This window comes from Apium graveolens, chromosome 10 (genome assembly GCF_009905375.1).
Source record: "Apium graveolens cultivar Ventura chromosome 10, ASM990537v1, whole genome shotgun sequence".
In the NCBI taxonomy this organism is placed as follows: domain Eukaryota; kingdom Viridiplantae; phylum Streptophyta; class Magnoliopsida; order Apiales; family Apiaceae; genus Apium; species Apium graveolens.
In genome coordinates this window covers 199,847,370-199,857,238 of record NC_133656.1, presented here as the reverse complement: position 1 = coordinate 199,857,238, position 9,869 = coordinate 199,847,370, and the positions used below count along the sequence as shown (strand labels likewise).

Below are 9,869 nucleotides of genomic sequence, written 5' to 3'. Positions count from 1 at the left end.
CATTTATGTAAATTCGTGGACGCAAATTATAGTCAACTTGGCTTTTTACAATTATCTCAATATTTTTGGGTCTGCATTTTGGTGGACCGAACGAAACCTTAGAACGTCTAAAGCAGTGGTGGAGGCAGTACCGGACCAGAGGAGGTCTAGGCCCTCCCTAGATTTGGGCTTTACGTATTTTCTATTCTTTTAACTTAAGGTTCAAAGTTCTGCAAAACACTGACTTGTATCTTTTGATTTAAACTTAAAACTTGACTTAAATAACAATAATATAGTAATACCGGTTCATCTTTATTCATCAAAATATCACTGCAAGTCTCCTATTAATTCTTTCCGGGAATCCACTTAATTTGTCATGTCATGTACCTTGTTGAATTTGCTCCTTTTCCGCTAATTTTAAAATTTTGATTAGATATTTTGACCTAGGTGTTATATATAGAATTCTCAATGATCAGAAGAAGCTCAGGATCTGGTTGTTCGGGTGTCATCAGTATTTGATGTGTCGTCAGGATTTGACACATCATCAGTATTTGGATATCATCAGTATTTGAAGAGAGTCAGCTTAGAAGATTTGTTCTTTTCCTTGTATTGTGGAATAGATATCTTTTACGTCTGAGTTATAGGACTTTATCTATTCAGTTGAAAATATGTATCAGTTTCGGTTAGCTTTTGATAATGCATATCTTAGATTTATTAGTTGTAGCTGTGTAGTATATAAACACGGTTTAGGTCATCACATAGTGTATCGATCTCAAGTATCATTCGACCTAGCAGCTCTCAAGAACATCAGTATATTTTGAGAGATTTTGTAACAGTTTTTATCAGAAATATAAAAAGATGTTATATTTTATTACTTGTTCGAAATATTTATACAGTTGTATCCAACCCCCTTAAACAATTGTATCTTTACTGGGCAACAATTGGTATCAGAGCACACTGATAAACTTACAATCAGAAACGATCTAAACATGTCACTGAACAAGTATGAAAGTATTAAAATTCCCATTCTGAAAAAGACTGAATATCCTACATGGAAGGTGAAGATGCTCATGTGTTAAGTGGCATTTATGACACTTATTTATGCTCTAATAAGCTATGAGTTGGTGTATTTGTACTCAAGCTATTTGTGTTTTAACGTGATTTCAAGTGTTTTTGCATTTCAGGCTTTACTTCGTGAATTAGCATCGTTTTGATGCTAATATGGTGTTTAGGATGTGTTGGAATAAAATCTTGAAAGACTAGCTCGAAGCGGTAAGAAATAAAGAAGAAGAAAAAATGAAGTTTTGGCAGAAGGCAGGCGCGCCCGTGCTGGTATTACGTGCGGCCGCGCCGGGAGTACAGAGAGACAGTGCGCCCGCGCTGGTGAAGCGCGCGGCCGCGCTAGGTCGGGATATTAAAATCCTGATTCTTTTGTAATTCAAATTCATGGACTCCTGGGATGCATGGACTGCTATATAAACATAACTTAGGTCATTTTTCAGGAGATATTGAGAGATATCAAGACATCAAGGAGGGAGAATACGGCAAGAGATCTTTTGGCACAATTCAACAAAGGCGAAGACGAACTAGTTTATTCTTGTGAATCTTTGTTTTAAGTTGTAATTTGGATGCTTGTTTCTTGTTTTGATGAACCTTTACTCTTGTTTGTACTTCGGTTTATTTATTCGTATAAAGACTAAGTTTGCTATATCATGTTTTCATTGGAACCCACGTTGGCGATGAGTTCGATTATGGGCTAATCGTTATCGTGGGGTTCTAGCGGATTTATTTATGGATTTCTTTAGTTAAATTATTTGATGCCTTAGTGTGCGGTGATTGTATGATATCCTAGTTATGGTTGTGCGTATTTGTCTTGTGAACGTCGCGAACTTATAAGATAGTGTGTTAATTCTTAATGAAGCGAAAGTGGATTTAAGGATTTAGAACTTGCCATGCTAGCATAGGTTCATGTATTGATATGCATGATTCGTAGGTAATTTTAACCATCTTACTTGCCCTATGTAATCAAGATTGATAACTTGTGCTTAAACCATTATGTTGTCAAATTCTATAGACATATAGGGTCTCAATATAATTGGTGCCTATTTAGCTTCTATCTCTTTTGTGGATGTCTAGTAGAATGGTACTCGTGCAACGAAAGTTGGCGTTTATCAGTTTCGTGTTGTCTAATTAGTGTCATCACAATTGCATGATAAGGTTGAGAATAATAAGGCTATTGAATGAAGTATTTAATGAAGTTAGAATCCCATGTCTGTCATATATATTAACTCAATCTATCTTAATCTCGTAGTTATAATAGTTAGCGTAATTCTTAGTTACAAACATTTTCAATTTGTTATCGTCTTAGTATTGAATAATAACCATGCATTGTTACTTAGGTGCGTAATTTAGATAGTTAACCAATGTAGTCTTTGTGGGATCGAATCTGATTATATCTTATAGTACTTGCGAACTCGTATACTTGCGTGTAATATTAGCGCGTGTTTAGCGACTAACAAGTTTTTGGCGTCGCTACTGGGGACTGCAGTGTTAATTACTAGTTTATGTGCTTTCCATCAGTGGTCATTAAAGTTTATTGACTCGGACAATGTTACTTATTTGTTTCCTTGTTTTATTTCAGGTGATTTAGCGAGGGTGTATGCATACGCATTCGCGTACTCGTAAGAGGACACTGGATAAAGCCGAGGAAGAACTTATGGTAATTCGTAGGGAAGTTTTTGAGGAAGAAAAGAAGGTAAAAGAAAAAGAGAAAGTTGAAGAGCAAATTATAGCATTTATGGGTGATCAAGCAGAAAATCTGAAGGCTTTGATGGACTATTCTAAGCCAAAGATTAATGATATTCAGTCTAGCATCATTAGACCAGCCATCGCGGCTAACACTTTTGAGATCAAGTCAAGCATGATCCAGATGATACAGAACTCAGTTCAGTTTGGGGGTTCTCCTATCGAAGACCCCAACATGCACATCAGGGATTTCATAGAGATCTGCGACACTTTCAAGTTCAATGGTGTGACTGAAAATGCTATCAAGCTGCGATTCTTCCCATTCTTTTTGAGAGACAAAGCTAAGTGCTGGTTACACTCTCTACCGACAGGGTCTATCACAACTTGGGAAGATCTTCCTCAAAAGTTTCTCACTAAATTTTTTCCCATGGCGAGGACTGCAGCAATCAGGAATGCTCTTACCCAGTTCGCGCAACAAACTGGAGAATCTCTGTGTGAGGCTTGAGATCGATATAAGGAGATGCTAAGGAAGTGCCCATACCATGGCATGCCTAATTGGATGATTATCAACTGTTTTTACAATAGATTGGGTCCTACTTCTAGGTCCATGCTTGATGCAGCATCAGGAGGAGCCTCGTGGGCTAAGAGCTACGATATAGCTTATGAACTTATTGAACTGATGGCTGCTAATGAGTACCAGAATCTTTCCCAGAGACTGACTCAAGGAAAAGTGGCAGGAATTCTGGAGTTGGATGTAGCAACTGCTATAGCTGCCCAACTTAAGGCTTTGACAATGAAGGTGGACATTTTGGCTAATTATGGAGTTAATTAAATTACTAGTGTATGTGAGCTTTGTGCTGGTGCCCATGAGACTGATCAGTGCGCAATTTCTAATGAATCAGCGCAGTTTGTTAGCAACTTCCAGCGATCGCAGCAACCTGTGCTAGCCACCTATCATCCTAACAACCGCAATCATCCTAATTTCAGTTGGAGCAATGCTCAGAATGCGGTTCAACAGCCTTACCAGCAGTATCCAACTAAGTAGTACAACCCCCCTGGTTTTCAGCAACCGCAGTATGCACCAAAACAACTCCAACTGCAACAAGCTAAAACAAAATCTGAATTATAGGAGTTGAAGCTCATGTGCAAGAGTCAAGTTATTTCTATCAAGACCTTGGAAAATCAAATTGGTCAAATTACCAATGCCTTGCTAAATCGTCAACCTGGTATATTTCCTAGTGATACTGAAGTACCAGGAAAGAAGGAAGCTAAAGAGCAGGTAAAGGCAATCACTTTGAGGTCTGAGAAGGTTGTAAATCCTGATCAAACTCAAGCATTAACTGAGGAAGTTGGGGTTGAGGAAGAAGCAAAGCAGCAGGATGAAGAAGTTAAACCAAGGAAGACTACTGTTGAGCACACTCTGCCTGAGGATAATACAGGGGAGAAACAGATCTATCCCCCACCGCCTTTTCCTAAGAAGATGCTGAAGAAAAAGCTGGACAAGCAATTCAAAAAGTTTCTGGAGGTGTTCAAGAAACTTCATATCAACATACCTTTCGCGGAGGCTCTCGAGCAGATACCTAGTTATGCAAAGTTTATTAAAAGTGTTCTCTCTCGGAAGGTGAAGCTAGATGATTTAGAGATTATCGCTCTCACGGAGGAATGCAGTGCTGTGCTGCAACAGAAGTTGCCTCTAAAGCTTAAAGATCCAGGAAGCTTCACTATTCCATGTACTATTGGAAAAGTGTCTTTTGACAGATGCTTATGTGACTTGGGAGCTAGCATCAATCTGATGCCCTTGTCAATCTTCAAGCAATTGGACTTACCTGATCAAAAACCAACTTATATGACTTTGCAGTTGGCCGACCGTTCTATTACATATCCGAGAGGTATTGTGGAAGATGTCTTGGTCAAGGTGGATAAACTCATCTTCCCTGCTAATTTCGTCATTCTTGAGGAGTGTTCAATGCTATGAAATTTCCTACTGATAATGAGGAGTGTTTAAAAGTTGAGTTGGTCGACTCGGGGGTCACATCAGGACTTGATCATATGCTAAGGTCTGATGCCTTAGAAAAAGCCTTATTGGGAAATTCAGACAGTGAAGATGACGAAGGAGATGAGCAATTGCAATATTTGAATGCGTCTCCCTGGAAAAGGAAGATCGATATGCCTTTTGAATCTCTTGGAATGGAAGAATTGAGCAAAGCTCCTAAACGCCTCAAGCCTTCTATTGAGAAAGCTCTTACTCTTGAGCTTAAGCCTTTGCCTGAACATTTGAGTTATGCTTTGTTAGGTGATGCATCTACTCTGCCTGTTATTATTGCATCTGACCTTTCAGGTAGCGATGAAAAAAAGCTTTTGAGAATTCTGAGAGAGTTCAAATCGACAATTGGATGGACTATAGCAGATATCAAGGGAATCATCCCTTCTTACTGCATGCATAAAATTCTGCTAGAAGAAGGTAGCAAACCTACAGTCGAGCAGCAAAGAAGACTTAATCCAATCATGAAGGAAGTAGTAAAAAAGGAAATTCTGAAGTGTCTAGATGTAGGGATCATTTATCCCATCTCTGACAGTTCATGGGTAAGCCCGGTTTAAAGTGTACCAAAGAAATGTGGTATTACTGTGGTAGTAAATGAGAAGAATGAGCTTATTCCTACACGGACAGTCACGGGGTGGAGATTCTGTATGGACTATAGGAAGCTAAACAAGGCCACTAGGAAGGATCACTTTCCCTTGCCCTTCATTGATCAGATGCTTGACAGGTTGGCTGGTCATGAGTACTATTGTCTTCTGGATGGGTATTCGGGTTATATTCAGATTTGTATCGCTCCAGAAGATCAAGAGAAAACTACCTTTACTTGTCCATTCGGTATGTTCTCCTTTAGACGAGTTTCTTTTGGTCTGTGTGGTGCACCAGCCATATATCAGCGATGTATGATGGCCATCTTTTCTGACATGATTGGCCAAAATGTGGAAGTGTTCATGGACGACTTCTCAGTCTTTGGAGATTCTTTTGATGAATGCTTGCAAAATCTTGGACATGTTCTCAAGAGGTGCGTTAAAACCAATTTAGTTCTCAATTGGGAGAAATGTCACTTTATGGTGCGTCAAGGCATCATTCTCGGGCACAAGGTTTCTAGTAAGGGTCTTGAGGTGGATAAGGCCAAGGTGGGGGTCATTGAGAATCTTCCCCCACATATTTCTGTCAAGGGAATTCGCAATTTTCTTGGTCACGCGGGTTTCTACAGGTGTTTCATCAAAGACTTCTCGAAAATTTCAAAGCCATTGTGCAGTTTACTAGAGAAAGATGTCCCTTTCAAGTTTGATGACGAGTGCCTTGCGGCTTTTGAGACATTGAAGAAGAGTCTAATCTCGGCACCAGTCATAACTGTACCTAATTGGAATGAGCCTTTTGAGATGATGTGCGATGCAAGTGATTATGCAGTTGGAGCAGTTCTTGGGCAGAGGAAGAACAATATATTTCATGTAATCTACTGTTATTTCCAAGCAACTAACAATGAGATTTACAGAAGAGGGTTGAATGTAAATCTCAAAACTTTTTCAAGTTTTGAGCAGTTTCAAAGGCTAAGTGTTTTGATGAACAGTTGTGTGTGAATTGCTTTGAGCAGGTACAGACAGATATATATTCAAGACACAAATGTAAAGAACACAAAGGCTTTAAAAACTTTTCTGGTGGATTTGTTGTTCCACCAGAGATGTGTATTTCAGAAAATCTGTGATTCAAAGAATTGATCACAGCTGCGTCCTAGTACAAACTAGATGATTTTCTCTCTGGATTTTTCTAATCAGCTCTGGAAAAATTCATCATTTAATTACTAGCTACAACTTGGTTTATATATCACCAAGTTTACAAGTGAAGACAAAAGTACATATACAATTAAAAAGGTTCTTCACATGTTTCTTCTTCATTTCTCTATCCAATGCAATCTAAGATAATCTGTGAATCTTTGAATACTTCCTTGTTTGTACCAGAATGGAAATGCTGCATTTTCTTGATTCCTCCAAGAGGCTACCACATTCCAATTGTCTCTGTCAACCCATGTGCCTCTGTCATCTTATGAATTGTCACTGTCAACTGCTATTGAACTGAGCATCCGTTGAAGCTTTCATCCGTTGATGGCTTTATCCATTGATGATTTATCAGTTGAAGCTTTATCCGTTGATGCATTAGCAGTTGAAGCTTTATCCGTTGATGCACTCATCCATTGATGGATGTTATCTGTTGAAGCTTTAGAGACATCCGTTGAAGCTTTGTTTCTCATCCGTTGAAGGCCTTTAATTTATCAGTTGATACTACTTCATTTATACAAAATTACAAGGCATGAAATATTTACAATTAGCCCTCCTATTTGCATATCCACTAGTAGTCAACATGACTTATAATTTCCCATAACATCTAAGAATTATAACTTAAATACAGAAACTGAAATGTGCTACAATACTAAACTTATTTCTAAGTAAAGCTACTCCATCAACGGATAGCCAGAATGGTCTTATCCGTTGAGGCTACAAACACTAGATTTCTACTTAAGTGTTTTGTTTAACTTATCATCAAACTAATACACATATTCCTAAAAATCTTCCCTATTTATGTCTACTAGAATTGTAGGCATAAATTTGGGTTTATCTTGATGATAATAAAACACTTAACAAATATATGAACTGAAATCAAGTAGAAATTCAAAAGTGCTGCAAAAGTGTATGTACTGAGATAGAATTGAAGAATCACATTATTTCCAAGGATGCTCTTTTAGGCTGAGCAAATTTTTCCTTTGTTCCCTTGTTTTCTTCCCTAGCCTCCTGTCATTTTCCTCTACTTGGAGTTGGAGTTGTCTGTAGAATTTAGCTTCATCTTCTTCACTGATATCCAACTTAAATTGCATGTACTTGAGAGTTTCATTACTGGCAATTTTAAGCTGGTCTTCAAGTCTGAAAAATCTTCTAACTCCTTTATTGTTTCTAAACTTCATCAACCAATGAGGTGATTTATGAATTGTAATTTCATGCTCAGGTATGAGTAATGTTCTAGGCAAGGAATTAGACTCCCACCAAGTTTTCCTTATGCTGGAAATCTTGTTGAGAATCTCAGTTTTGGCAGTCCTGGTAAAGCCAGAATCCCTTTTGATAGCTGAGTAGACTCTAACCAAGGTAGAATAGCCTTCATTCAGAATTCTTTGAAGAGGCCAAGTCCTTTCCTCACTTCCTTTATACTTGAACACTAGCCTTTCTGGGAGCTGTTTGTATGCACTTATTCCCCTTACTTCCTCCAGCTCATCCAGGTAGAGTTCAATATCTGTAAACTCCTTTATGTCACAAATGTGAACATAATCATCCTTTGAGGCTTGTGGCTTAGGCTTAGGTTTATATTTCTGAGTGAATTTACTTGAGGTTGGAGGAGGTGATGATTTGGATTTTCTTTTCAGTTTCTTTGGTGGTGGAGAGGTAGTTAGGAAGGTAGGCAAGTTGATGGTGTCCCCATCAATAGGTTCCTCTTTAGGGATGATTGGTTCACCATGGACATTTATACTAGGATCAGCAACAAAAGGTTCAGGAATGGAAGATAGTGGTTTAGATTTTGATTGGGTTTCCATAGTGTCATCTCCACTCTTCCTTTTTGCATTGGCCTTCTTTTTGTTCCCTTTCTGCCATTCTTTTCTTTCCTCCCTTATTTCCTCCACACTCTCACCAACCACATTCCCCATATCTATATTTCTACTTTCAATCTTGTCTTCTTCACTCTTGTTTTCAATCTTCTTCTTTTCTTCAGTCTGACTTGACTTTAGCTGTTTTTCAAGCTTTATTTGTGCTCTTTTGTCAGCCTTCAGCTTTTTAGCTTCTTCCTTTAACCTTATGGTTTCTTCCCTCTTGGCTTTTGAGAATTTGGGATGTCCTTGCATCACACAGATACTCTTTTCCTCTCTATAAATGATAGCCATATTCATTCTTTCCAGTACATCATTGGTCTCTTTGTGCTTTATGATGCTACCACCCAAAACTTTGTCTTCATCAGGTTTTGGAAGAGGAAAATCCACTTCTTTTAGTTGACCAAAGTTTCAAGGGTTCTTTGTAGAGTCCCTGTTGAATCTAGTGGATGGCTTGAGTACCATGGGTTTCAAATTCCTGAAAGAAGTTTCTCCAACCTTATTCCTCCTTACTGGCTTGTGATCCATAATGATTGGCTCAACCTTTGTGCTATGTTTCACAGATAATGATTTTGAAGTTGTAGAGCCAAACACATGTTGCATCCTTTCATCAATTTTTCTCCTTTGCTCCTTCACCTTCATCTCAGCTGCTACTAGCTGGATTAGATCAATTCCATCAAGCTTTCCTTTGATTTGAAGTGTTGGAGAAGTAGTGATGGTAGGAACTAGCACTTTGGATATTTGAATGTTTGTAGATGGCTCCCCTCCCCCTTCCACTTTATTCTCCCCCTTTTTGTTATCATCAAGGAGAGGAGTCAGGCCTTGTGCTTTAGCCAGTTGCATTAGAAGACTTGTTTGAGACTGTTGATTTTAAAGAATGGTGACCACAGAGTTTTCAATAACTTGAACTCTGTCCTCCAATTTGGCCAGCCTTTTTTCAGCATCTGATTCTCTTCTCAGTCTCAGCAACAAGTCCTGCATGGTACCATAGGGCATGACTGAATCCAGCTTCTCAGAATTGTAGGACTTCAAGTCAGCTATATCTTTCTCGAGTTCATCCACACTCAGATTCTGTCTTAATTGTTGTAGCTTCATGAGATGTAGAGAATCTAGGTGGGCTTGAAGAATAGCCTTGGTACCATCATTGGAGGTGTTTAGAATGGCTTTTTGGATAGACATGATTTATTTGACTAAGGATACATTGATTTGTCCTAGTGTAGACTCTTTTGTCAATGCCCATTCAGGTAAATCTGGAATAGAACTTGGGCCTTCATCTCCCCCTAAGTTCATGCTTCCATCAAATGAAACAGAGTCATCATCATTAGAATTTACTCCAAATTCTTCAGATGGCTCACCAGCTGTAGAAGGCATCAAGTTGACAGAAGCTTTATCCCTTTGTAGAGATTCTAAAGTATGTACTAGATTTAAAGTCTTTTCTGCCTCCTCATTGCCCTGAGTAGCCAACAATTGATAGGCTGA

The 9,869-nt window shown here is 38.6% G+C and overlaps 1 non-coding gene across 1 annotated transcript; it reads right to left on the bottom strand.

Annotated features, from left to right (window-relative positions):
* Positions 1-3,166: 3,166 nt before the first annotated feature.
* On the bottom strand, positions 3,167-3,273 carry LOC141694917 (small nucleolar RNA R71). Its single transcript, XR_012564196.1, has one exon. It is a non-coding gene; the product is annotated as a small nucleolar RNA R71 (small nucleolar RNA).
* Between the last annotated feature and the right edge of the window lie 6,596 nt (positions 3,274-9,869).